We start from the raw sequence: 14,201 nt of genomic DNA on the forward strand, positions 1-14,201 counted from the left end.
GGAGTCCCGGGGCAGGCAGCAGCTCCACGGGTGAGAGCTCCCCTGCCTCCCTTACTGCTGCTTCCTCACCTGTCTATGAATAGAGGAGACCCCACCCCCACCCCCCGGGCTGCTCCAGTGTCCTCATTTAGCTGGGCGTGACTAGACAAGGTGGGCGTAGATGCCTTAGGAGCAAATTTAGGAGCTCGGATCACCTCGTCAGCCTTAAAGGTGAGTTCTTCAGACACGGAAGGATCTAGCTGGACAAAGAAGAGAGGCTGAGGGCTGAAACATTCCTCGGATAGTTCTCCACACTTCTTCCCTAAAAGTTAATCACCTACCCCCAGTCTTGGAGCCCCAAACATCATAGATTTAGAGCTGGAAGGGAGACCTTACAGGGCGTCTAGTCCAACCACCTCATCTTACAGATGAGAAAACAGCCCCGAGCAGTGAAGTGACTTGGTCAAGGCCACACAGACAATAAGTTGAAGAGTAGGATTTGAACCCAAGTTCCCAGAATGCAAATTCAACACTCTTTCCAGGGCACCCCACTGCTCTGGAGTAGCTGTAATTTCACTGGTCCGTATTCCCATCTACGGCCCTTTTATGGGTTAGTAGTTGGAATCTTAGTAGTATCTTAGTAGAATCTTAGTTAGTAGCTGGAGTCCCCGTGGATGATGAACCCAGGGCTCCCAACCTGGTTATGATGCTTCCTGAGCTCAGCTAGCAGTGAGATAGCATTTTTGTGGCACTTTAATGATTTCCAAGGGCAGGTAGGTGATGCAGGGGACAGACTCGGGAAGACTCATCTTCCTCTGTTCAAATCTGACTTCAGCTGTGTGACCCTGGGCAAGTCACTTAGCCCTGTTTGTCTCACTTTCCCCATCTGTAAAATGAGCAAGAGAAAGAAAATACAAAGTATTTGGTATCTTTGCCAAGAAAATCCCAAAAGGGGTAATGAAGAGTTGCATGTTACTGAGTAACTTAACCATGATTTGCAGAGCCTAACAGAGGTGTCCCTTCCAGATCCAATAGATTTCCCACCCAACCAAGAATGACACAGACACCCCTCCCAGTTCTAGCATCAAGGCTTGGAGTTTCTAGTTTCTTCAAGAGGTGTGGGCAGAATTCATGCCTACAGTGTAACTCCAAGCCTTAAGAGATATAGAATGGATGTCTCTCTCTCTCTCTCCCTCTCTCTCCTCCCCTCCCCCTCCCCCTTCCCCGCGCCCTCCCCCTCCCCCTCCCTCCCACTCCCTCTCCCTCTCTCTCTCTCTCTCTCTCTCTCTCTCTCTCTCTCTCTCTCGCCCCCCCTCTCATTTGAGCCCCACAAATACCCTTCAAGGGATGTGCTGTTATTGTCCCCAATTTAAAAATGAAGAAACTAGGTATGAGAATGTGAAGGCAGAATTCAAACTCAGATCTTTCTGCCTCTAACTCCAACATTCTGCCCACTGCACTTTTTGAAAAAAAAAGACTGCCATGAGAAGAGCGGGGATGATAGAAGGGAGGGCAAATAGGAGGAGGGGGTAATCAGAAGCAAACACCTTTGAAGAAGGACAGGGTCAAAGGAGAGAATAGAATAAATGGGGAGAAGAATAGAACGGAGGGAAAGATAGTCTTTCACAACATGACTGTTAAGGAAGTGTTTTGCATGACTACATATATATAACCTATAGTGAATTGCTAGCCTTCTCAATGAGGGTGGGTGGGGATGGAAGAAGAGAGAGAATGTGGAGCTCAAAGTTTTAAAAACAAATGTTAAAAATCGCTTTTACATGCAACTGGGAAATAATACAGATAATATGGTATAGAAATCTATCTTGTCCTACAGGAAAATAAAAGGGGAAGGGGACAAGAGAAGGTGGAAAGGGGTAATTGGAATGAGTGCTGTCTTGGGGTGTGGGGAGGAGAAAGGTGCGGAGAAAACTTGGAACTCAAAATCTTAGAGAAGTGAATGTTGAAAACTAAAAATTAATTAATAAAAAGAAAAAAAAGAACGGATCCAAAACCACTAACATTATGCAACAACCAACTAGGAATGACTTAGCTCTTCTCAGCAATTCAAGACAATGTCAAAGGACTTGTGATGGAAAATTCTATTCCCATCCAGAGAAAGAACTGATGAAGTGGGAATGCAGATCAAAATACACCATTTTCACTTCTTTAATTTTTTTCATGTTTTTTTTTTCTTCTGGTCTTTTTCTTCTTTCACAATATAACTAAAAAGGAAATAAGTTTTACAGGACTACACCTATATAACCTATATCAAATTGCTTACCTTCCTAGGAATTGTTTTAACAACCCAGCTAGCAGCTTCCGTGGGGGTGTAAGATCCCCCCACAGCCGGCACCCAGGAGGCTGCCAGGAACGCCAGAAAAGCACAGGTTCTTTTTATCTGCTTAAACAAGGAAAGCACGGTGAAGGGGTTGACCAGCTTACTTTAATCCAGCATTCAGTTAGCATACAGACAACATTCATTTAGTTCAGGGGAAAAAATGCCAGCATTCAGTTAGTTCAGGGGAGCATACAGGCAAGCATCAACAGACAGGCCAAATACAGATTACAGTCAGCTAGTTCAGGGGAACAAACAGACAGCATCCCGAAGTTCAGAACATTCATTTAGTTCGGGGGAAAACAAACCAGCACCCCGAACCTCAAAACCAAAATACAAACAAATTACAAATATCAACAGATAGACCCAATACAATTCATAGTTACCAACATCTGGGCTCGGCCCGAGAGCAAGGGCTGTCCTAGAGTCATGCTCCCTACCACTGCCACGCCAACCGGAAAAGGAAAGAGAGCTCTTCAAGCTGTCCTCTCCCCTCTTATAGAGTTTTTTACATCATCAAGCGCCGCCTGAATGACTAGGGCCGAGTGGTTCTTGAGCTGGCCTCTCTCCCTAGCCTAGACTGGGTTAACACCCAATAGGGCATGGCTCTGGAGTCAACACCTCCCCTCAGCCAGCTCCATGACTCATCACACAGGAAGTTCTCTTCTTCCTGGCATGGGTTTCTGGGCTTCCTGCCCTGGAAGAGGTCACACAGGAAGTTCTCTGCTCCCAGGCATGGCCCAGCAATGCTCAATGAGATAAACTGAGTCACTCAAAGAAAACAAAGGCCATTCTGGCTACAGGAAGGGAGGAAGTAAATTTGGAACTCAAATTTTTATTTTTATAAATTTTTATTTTTAGTTTACGACATTTGGTTCTACATAATTTTGAGTTCTAGATTTTCTTCCCTCCCTCCCCGCTCCCTCCCCAAGACGGCATGGAATCCCATATAGCTTCCATGTATAACTTTGCATTGAATTAATTTATACACTAGTCAAGTTATGGAGAAGAACTGTGATCAATAAAATGAATCATGCAAAAGAAGAAACAGGACCAAAACAAAAAAAACCAACCCAAAAACAAAAACAAAAGAGAGAAAAGGAAAAAAAAAAAGGGGGCGGGGGAAAGGCTAGCACAAAGTGTGCCTCAATCTGCATTCATACTTCACAGTTCTTTCTCTGGATGTAGATAGCATTCTCCATCGTGAGTCCTTTGGTGTTGTCTTTGTGCCTTGTGTTGCTGAGAGGAGCGAAGTCTGTCAGGGTTGGTCCTCACAGAATCCATATATCTGTGGTTGTGTGTAATGTTCTCTTGGCTCTGCTCTGCTCGCTCAGCATTATGTTGTGTAGGTTTTTCCAGGTTGTTATGAAGTCCGTATCATCCCCATTTCTTATGGCACAATAGTATTCCATTACCTTCATATACCACAGCTTGTTCAGCCATTCCCCAATTGATGGGCATCCCTTTGATTTCCAATTCTTAGCTACCACAAAAAGAGCTGCTATAAATATTTTTGTACATATGGGTCCTTTTCCCGCTTGTGTGATTTCTTTGGGATACAACCCTAGAAGTGGTATTGCTGGGTCAAAGGGTATGAACATTTTTATAGCCCTTTGGGCATAGTTCCAAATTGCTCTCCAAAATGGCTGGATCAGCTCACAACTCCACCAGCAATGTAACAATGTTCCAATTTTCCCACATCCTGTCCAGCATTTATCATTTTCCTATTTTGTTATTTTAGCCAATCTGACAGGAGAGATGTGGTATCTAAGAGTTGTTTTGATTTGCATTTCTCTAATCAGTAGTGATTTAGAGCATTTTTTCATATGCCTATAGATAGCTTTAATTTCTTCCTCTGAAAACTGCCTGTTCATATTCTTTGACCATTTCTCAATTGGGGAATGACTTGTATTCCTATATATTTGGCTCAGATCCCTGTATATTTTAGAAATGAGGCCTTTATCAGAGACACTAGTTGTAAAGATTTTCTCCCACTTTTCTGCTTTCCTCCTAATTTTTGTTGCATTGGCTTTTTTCGTACAAAAACATTTCAATTTAACATAATCAAAACTATCCATTTTGCATTTTGTAATGCTCTCTATCTCTTGTTGGGTCATGAATTCTTTTCTTTTCCATAAATCTGATAAATAAACTATTCCTTGCTCTCCCAAATTACTTAGAGTATCAGCCTTTACTCCTAAATCATGAACCCATTTTGACTTTATTTTGGTATATGGTGTAAGATATTGGTCTATATCCAGTTTCTGCCCTACCATTTTCCAATTTTCCCAACAGTTTTTGTGAAATAGTGAATTCTTAGCCCAGAAGCTGGCCTCTTTGGGTTTATCAAAGAGTAGATTGCTATAGTTGTTGACTTCTCCATCTTGTGGAACTCAAAATTTTTAAAGAAATTAATGTTAAATTGTTTTTACATGTAATTTGAAAAATAAAATACTATTTTTTAAAAAGAACCAAAAATAAAGACTAAAAGCCTGTCTGAAAAACATGGGACTTCTGGGAGCCAAGATGGTGGAATAAGCAGTAAATCTCATATCCACCTCCAAATGACCATAAAATAGCACCCCAAAACAAATCCTATAAGAGCAAAACCAGCAAAAAGATGAGATGAAACAATTTTTCAACCCAAGAAACTTGGAAGATCAGCAGGAAAGGTCTATCTCACTTAGGTAAAAGGGAAATGATGGCCAGGACAGGAAGCATCCCAGCAAGCCAACAGCAAGTCCAGCCCCAGCAAACCAGCAACAGATCTTGAGCCCCAGTGTGGTAGAGCTGGCAAATGCCAACATCAGGACCCCTGCCCCATACACACAAAACGCTTCAGTATAGCAAGGGAAATGAGCAGACTCCAGCTCTGAGAACTGCTATGTGCTTCAGTGTAACCCTGGGCAAGCAGGCAACCTTCAGTGGCTAGCCCTCCATCTACTTCAGTATAGCCCTGGATAATCAAGTAGATGCCAACCCTACAGGTGCCTAGGCAAACAGACAGCCACTGGAGACCAGACCTCCACCTGCTTCGGAGTATCCTTGAGGAAAAGCAGAAACACTCCTGTGACTTCTAGCTGTGCCAACAACCCTCTATGCCACCCCCTCAGCACAGCACCAGAAATGAGGGTCCTCCATGGGCCTCAGGGCAGCATCCGTGCAACACCAGATAAATAGCCAGGGCCTGCAGCCACAGGCACAAGCAGCTTGAGACAGTGCCCCTTTCACTCTTGGAGTGGAGCTTAAATTTAAAATAAAGGAAAAAGGCCAGAAAAGATGAGCAAAAAAAAACATCAAAAAAAGAATTGGACCATAGAAAGTTATTACGGTGACAGGGAAGACCAAGACACAAACTCAGAAGAGAACAACAATGTCAAAACAACTATGGGCAAAACCCCAAAGAAATACAGGAAGTCATCTCAAGCCTAGAAAGAACTCATGAAAGAGCTAAAAAAGGAGCTTAAAAAGAAGAGAGAAAAACTGGGGAAAGAAATGAGAGTAATGCAAGTGAATTACAAAAAAAGAGTTAACAGCTTGAAAAAAGAAAACAGTTGCTTAAAAAGTAAAATTGGCCAAATGGAAAAGGAAATACAAAAGTCCACTGAAGAAAACAACTCTTTTAAAAATACAATTGGCCAAAAGAAAAGGAAAGTAGAAAACCTAATGGAGGAAAACCACCCCTTAAAGTTAGAATTGGGCAAGTGGAACATAATGAGTCTATGAGACATCAAGAATCACTCAAAACAAAATCAAAAGAATGAAAAAATAGAAGAAAATGTAAACTATCTCATGGGAAAAAAACTGACCTGGAAAATAGATCCAGGAGAGATAATATCAGAATCATTGCACTACCTGAAAACCATAATCAAAAGGATGCCCAGGACAGCATCTTGCAAGAAATTATCAAGGAAAACTGCCCTGCTATCCTGAAACCAGAGGGCAAAATGGGTATTGAAAGAATTCACCAATAACCTCAGGAAAGAGTTTCCAAAATGAAAACTCCAAGGGAAGTTATAGTTAAACTTCAGAACTATCAGGTGAAGGAAAAAATACTGCAAGTGGCTGGGAAGAAACAATTCAAATATTGGGGAATCCCAGTCAGGATGAAACAAGACTTAACATCTGCAACATTAAAAGATTGGAGGTCATAGAACATGATATACCAGAAGGCAAAGGAGCTAGTACTACAATCAAAAATCACTTACCTAGTGAAACTAAGCATAATATATCAAGGGAAGAATGATTTATTAATGATAGATAAGGAATTTAAGCTTTCTTAAGGAGAAGAATAAAATTAAACAAAAAAAATGATCTCTAATATCAAGATCTAAGAGAAGCATAAACAGGTAAAAAAGGAAAAGAAAACATAAGGGATTCAAAAGAGCTAAACTATTTACACCTCTACATGGAAAGATGATACTAATAGTATATGTAGAAGGAATATACATAAACAGAGGGTATGTGCATAAGGTGAATTTGAGAGAATAACATAAAAATAATTAAGGGATGAGAAATTCAGAAGGAAGGGAGAGGTAGGGTGGACTAAATTATTTCACATGAAGAGGCAAGAAAGACTTATTGCAGTGGAGGGGAAAATGGGAGGGTGGATGATGAGGTTCGCTTGAACTTTACTCTTATGAGTATTGACTTAAAGAGGGAACATTCAACAATCAGTTGAATATAGAAATCTGTCTTACTGGACAGACAAGTAAGAGGAGAAGTGATTAAGTAAAGGTGAGGGGTGGGAACTGACAGAAGGGAGGGCAGACTGGGGAAGGTGGAAGACAGAAGCAAAACACTGGTGAGGAGGGAAAGGGTGAAAGGAGAGAGAGAGTACAAACAGCAGGAAAAATAGGGTGGAGGGAAATACATAATTAGTAATCAAAACTGTGAATGTGAATATGATGAATTCTCCCATAAAATGGAAGTGGATGGCAGAGTGAATCAAAAACCAGAATCCTACAATATGTTGCTTACAAGAAATATACTTGGAACAGAGACACACACAGAGTAAAGGTAAGGAGCTGGAGTAGAATCTATTATGGTTCAGCTGAAGTTAAAAAAAAAAAGCAGGGGTAGCAATCCTGATCTCAGACAAAGTAAAAGCAAAAATGGACCTAATTAAAAGAGATAAGGAAAGAAACTACATCTTCCTAAGAGGTACCATTGACAAGCAATATCAATACTAAACATGTGTACCAAGTGGCATAGCACCCAGATTCTTAAAGGAGAAGTTAACTGAATTACAGAAAGAAATAAACAGCAACACTCTACTATTAGGGGACCTCAACTGTCCCCTCTCAGAACTTGATAAATGCAACCAAAAAATAAACAAGAAAGAAACTAAGGAGGTAAGTGCAATATTAGAGAAGTTAGATATAACAGATCTTTGGAGAAAACTGATTGGGAACAGAAAGGAATATACCTTCTGATCAGCAGCACATGGCACCTACACAAAATTGACCATGTATTACAGCATAAAACCTCAAAATCAAGTGGCAGAAATACTAAATGTACTCTTTATGGATCATAATACAATAAAAATGACATCCAACAAAGGGCAGTGGAAAGAAATATTAAACATTAAACCAATCTAATACCAAAGAATAAGTGGATCAAAGAACAAATCATAGAAAAATAATTTCATTAAGGAGAATGACAACAAGACAACATACCAAAATTTATGAGATGCAGCCAAAGCAGTACTTAGTGGAAAAATCATTTCTCTAAATTCTTACTTCAGCAAAATAGAAAAAAAAACACCAGATGAATGAATTGCCATGCAACAAAAAACCCCAAACAAACTAGAAAAAGAACAAATAAAAATCCCCAACTGAGCACCAAATTGGAAATCTTGAAAATCAAATGTGAGATTAATAAGCTTGAAAGTTAAAAAACTATTGAGTTAATAAATAAATACAGGAGCTTGTTTTATGAAAAATCCAATAATACAGATAAGCCATTGGTTAATTTGATTTTAAAAAAGGAAGAAGAAAACCAAGTATCCAGTATCAAAAATGAAAAGGGTGAAATCACCACCAGTGAAGAATAATTAAAACAAGCACTGGCAAATATTTTGCCCAATCATATGCCAATAAATGTAACAAATTGAGTGAAGTTGATGAATATTTATGCAAATATAAATTGCCAAGATTAACAAGATCAGGAAATAGAACACCTAAATAACCCCATCTTGGAAAAAAAGAAATTGAACAAGCCATTAATTATCTCCCTAAGAAAAAGTCTCCAGGGCCAGAGGAGTTCAGAAGTGAATTCTACCAAACATTTAAAGAACAATTAATTCCAATACTATATGAACTATTTGGAAAAATAGGCAAAGAAGGAGTTCTACCAAATTCCTTTTATAACACAACTATGGGCTAATACCTAGACCAATTTCTCTAATGAGTATCGATGCAAAAATTTGTATTAAAATACTAGGAAGGCAATTACAGCAATATGTCATAAAGATTATACATCATGACCATGTGGGATTTAATACCAGGAATGCAGGGTTGGTTCAATATTAGGAAAACAATCTACATAATTGACCACATCAATAACAAAATCAACAGAAATCATATGATTGTATCAACAGATGCTGAAAAAGCTTCTGACCAAATATAGCTCCTATTCCTGTTAAAAACAATAGAGAATATAATAATAAGGGGAGTGTCCCCTAAAATGATAAGCAATATCTATCTAAAACCATCAGCCAACATTATATTCCTAGTAAGATCAGGTGTGAAGCAAGTATGCCAATTATCACCACTATTATTCAATATAGTACTAGAAATGTCAGCTATAGCAATAATAAGAAGAAGAAATTGAAGGAATTAGACTAAGCAATAAGGAAACACAACTACCACCCTTTTCAGAGGATATGATAGTATACTTAGAGAACCCTAGAGAATCAACTAAAAAACTACTTGAAATAACAACTTTAGTAAAGTTGCAGGATATAAGATAAACCCATTTAAATCATCGGCATTTCTTCATAGGACCTACAAAGCCCAGCTGCAAGAGACAGAAAGAGAAATTCCATTTAAAATAATTGTAAACAATATAAAATACTTGGGAGTCTACTTGCCAAAATAAACCCAGGAACTATATGAACACAATTACAAAACACTTTTCACACAACTAAAGTCAGATCTAAACAATTGGAAAAATATTAATTGCTCTTGGGTAGGCCAACCCAATATAATAAAAATGATAATTTTGTCTAAACTAATTTACTCATTCAATGAAACTACCAAAATTATTTGATAAAGCTAGAAAAAAGTAATAAAATTCATCTGGAAGAACACGGGGTGAAGACTATCAAGGGAATTAATGAAAAAAAATTACAAAGGAAGGTGGCCTATTAATGCCAGATTTCAAACTATATTATAAAGCAGTAATCACCAAAACTATTTGGTATTGGCTAAGAAATAGAGTGGTGGATTAGTGGAATAGATTAGGTACATAAGACACAGTAGTCAATGACCAAAATAACCTAGTGTTTGATAAACACGAAGACCTCAGCCTTTGGGATAAAAACTTGCTATTTGACAAAAACTGCTGAGAAAACTGGAAAACAATAGGACACAAACTAGGTATGGACCAACATCTCACACCATATACCAAGATAAGGTCAAAATGGGTGCATGATTTAGACATAAAGAGTGACACCATAAACCAATTTGAAAAGCAAGGAATAGTCTACTTGTCAGATCTATGGGGAAGGGAAGAATTCATGACCAAACAAGATGTAGAGAGTATTACAAAATGTAAAACAGATAATTTTGCTTATTTTAAAACAAAAAGCTTTTGTATAAACAAAACCAAGGCAACCAAGATTAGAAGGAAAGCAGAAAGATGGGAAACAATCTTTATAGCAAGTGTCTCTGATAAAGGCCTTATTTCTCAAATATGTAGAGAACTGAGTCAAATTTGTAAGAATATAAGTCATTCGCCAATTGATAAATGGTCAAAGGATATGAACAGGCAGTTTTCAGAGAAAGAAACTAAAGATATCTATAGGCATATGAAGAAGAGCTCTAAATCACTTTTGATTAGAGAAATGCATATTAAAAGAACTCTGAGGTACTACCTCACACGTATCAGAGTGGCCAATATAATAAAAAAGGAAAATGATCAATGTTGGAGAGGATGTGGGAAAATTGTGACTGTAATGCACTTTTGGTGGAAATGTGAACTGATCCAAGCATTCTAGAAAGCAATTTGGAACTTTGCCCAAAGAGCTATAAAAGAAAGAGAGCAGGAGGAGATCATAAAAAGGGTAAAGGAACTATATACACAAAAATATTCATAGCAACCCTTTTGGTGGTGGTAAAATATTGAAAAATGAGGGGATGCCCATCAATTGAGGAATGACTGAACAAGCAGTGGTATATGAATGTAATGGAATACTATTGTGCAATAAGAAATGATGAATAGATAGATTTCAGAAAAACCAGAAAGACTTGTATGAGCTGTTGCAAAGTGAAATGAGTAGAAGCAGGAAAACATTGTACGCAGACAGTGTCAGCAACATTGTGTGATGACTAACTATGAATGACTCAGCTCCTCTCAGCAACACAATGATCTAAGACAGGTATAAAGGACTCACAAAGGAAAATATCCACATCCAGATAAAGAACTGACGGACTTTGAATGCAGATAGAAGCATATTTTTTCACTTCCTTTATTCTTTTTCATGGATTTTTTTCCTTTTGACCTGTTTCTTCTTTCAAAACTGTGACTAAAATGGAAATATGTTTTACATGATAGCACATATATGACCAATCAAATTGCCTACCATTTTCAGAACAGGGAAGAGAGGGAGGGAGAAAAATTTGGAACTAAAAATCTTATAAAAATGAATGCTAAAAATTGTCTTGACACATAATTGGGAAAAAATAAAATACTATTAAAAACAAAAACAAAAAAAGAAAAAAATTGTCTTTCTTTTGACTTGAATTTATCTCCCCAGTGTTTAGCACAGTGTAAGAACTTAATAAATGAATGTTGCCTTCTCCCACCATCTAGCTGCTATATGGGTCCTGGGACAAACAGTCCCACCACCTGGCCTGTACTTGAAGCTTCTCAAGCTGGAGAGAACTTGCCAGAACTGTTTTTGTCAGGTACACATTACCGAAGTAAAGACGTGGAAATAGGAAAAGAAAAGACCAGTTAAGTAAACCAATGATAGGATAGGATTTCCAGAATGAAACACAGTGATATGTCTGGAAAGGTAGCTTAGAATCAGGTTGTAGAAGGTTTTACATTCCAGATAAAGGAATTTACTTTATTGAATAAGCACGGGAATGTGATGAAAACTGTGGCTTTGGGAAGATTACTTTAGAACCAAGGATGAATTGGGATAATAGAATAGGGGAAATTGCTCCTTGTTATTGCTACTTTCCCTGGGCAGAGAAATGGATTAGGAGACTATAATAATTCAGAAGTGGATCAGGGGTGGTAGCAATGAGAGAAGAAAGGAGGTAAGAGATGGAAGACCTGTTGGAGAAGTAAGATAAATTTTATACTCAAAGTTTATCAGTTCAGTAAATTGTTTATCAGCAGCTTTTTTAAAAACCATACCTCCTAGTCTTTCTGAAACTGATGGTTGTGAGAAGAATTAATGATCACAATTCAGAAACAGGGGCGTATGTAAAACTGAGACTAACTAACTATGCTTTTATTCTTTGCTGAAGGGTGCTAACGGAGGCAAAAAGTCTTAATTTAAAGGGAAAAGTGATTCATCTTCACAGCATAAACACAAATGGTACAATATGGAAAAAGCTCATTGATCTATTTTTTTCTCTTGCTGACATTAACTTGGACTGGATATTAAGGTGATAATGAATATCTGAAATTTATGTGGCATTTTTCCCCTTAATAGTATTTTTCCCAACTAAATATAAAGACAGTTTTCAACATTCATTTTTGTAAAATTTTGAGTTCCAAATTATTCTCCCTCCCTCCCTTCTCCTCTCCTCAAAACAGCAATGTAGCACTTTCTTTAAGCCATACTCCTGTCTTCCAGCTACCACTTCCCACTAGTAACTCCAGATGTCACCCTCACTTCCTGGGCTTCCCATTTTTAGTCAGCCAAATCCACCATGGTCTGTTCTAGGTAATAGTATAAGAAAACTGCTTAGAATTTCTCAACACAGAAAACAAAGGACCAATAAAAAGGATCCATGGTTTTCCTCTAGCTAACAAAACACACAAAACCCATAGCTTCAAACTCCAAGACAATTCCAAAAGCAAACACAAATCCTGCAAGTAGCTGGGAGAAAGATATAAATATATAAAGGAAAGGAAATTTGATTTTCACAAGACTATTCTGAACCCACTACAAAGAGCAGAAAAGAATGGAATATCATATTCCAAAAAGTAAAGGAACTCAAGACACAAGAGAAGCAAGATTACATAGCCTGCAAATCCCAGCCTAATCATTACTGGAAAAAGATGGTTGTTCAATAAGACAGACTTTTGAGGCATTTCTAAAAGTAAAAAAAAAAAAAACCAAAAAGTAGATAGGAACATATTCTTTAACTTTCAAACAACAGGAACACAAGAAAGGTAAATACATAAAATGTTCTTTCCTACAAAGGAAAGTATGAATAATGAAATAATTTTTCTCATTTACCTTATTTCTAGAAATTATTTTAAAAATAGAAAGACTAAGTTATGGGATTTAAAACAGGAACAATAGAGTGACAAATAAAAGATTTTTTAAAGTACATGAATTGATAGATAAAAGTGGAATGTAAAGAAAAAGGAGATGAGAGGGTGGAATAATAGGCCTAAACCTCAATGGACTAAACCCCATAAATGTATCCTTCCGTTCCTTCAGATGTCAATAAACATATTCTTTTTTAAAATGTTGTATTTTAATTTAGTTTTTGAACATTTCCCAATTAAATTTAAAAATTTTATTTTTAGTTTTCAACATTCATTTCCACAAGATTTTGAGTTTCTCCCCTTCTCAACCCTCCCCCCCACCCAAAGCTGGCATATATTCTGATTGCCCCTTTCTCCAATCTGCCCTCCCTTCTATCACCCCACTCCCCCACCCCCTTATTCCCTTTCCCCTTACTTTTTTGTAAGGGAAGATAGATTTCTATACCCCATTGCCCGTACATCTTATTTCTCAGTTGTATGTAAAAATAATTTTTTAAACATTTGTTTTTAGAACTCTGAGTTCCAAATTCTCTCCCTTCTTCCCTCCCCACACACCCTCCTTTAGAAGGCAAGCAATTCAATATAGGCTATACATGTATCATTATGCAAAATACTTCCATAATAGTCAGGTTGTGAAAGACTAACTGTATTTCCCTCCATCCTGTCCTGTCCCCCTTTATTTAGTTTTCTCCTTTGACCTTGTCCGTTTTCAAAAGTGTTTGCTTTTGACTACCTCCTCCCCCAATCTGCCTTCCCTTCTATCTTTGCCCCCTCTTATCCTCTTCCCCTTTACTTCCCTGTAGGGGATGATATCCAATTGCATGTGTATGTTATCCCCTCCTAAAACCAAATCTGATAAGAGCAAGATTCACTTATTCCCCCTCACCTGCTGCCTCTTCCCTTCCAACAGAACTGCTTTTTCTTGACACTTTTATGTGAGATAATTTACCCCATTCTATCTCTCCCTTTCTATTTCTCCCAATGTATTCTTCTCTTACCCCTTAATTTTATTTTTTTATATCATCTCTTCTTATTCAACTCACCCTGTGCCCTCTGTCTATATATATATACCCTTCAACTACCCTAATAGTGAGAAAGGTCTCATGAGTTACAAATATCATCTTTCCATGTAGGAATGGAAAAAAAATGGCTCAATTTTAGTAAGTCCCTTATGATTTCTCTTTCCTCTTTACATTTTCATGCTTCT

Source organism: Trichosurus vulpecula, chromosome 4, assembly GCF_011100635.1.
Source record: "Trichosurus vulpecula isolate mTriVul1 chromosome 4, mTriVul1.pri, whole genome shotgun sequence".
Taxonomy (NCBI): Eukaryota; Metazoa; Chordata; class Mammalia; order Diprotodontia; family Phalangeridae; genus Trichosurus; species Trichosurus vulpecula.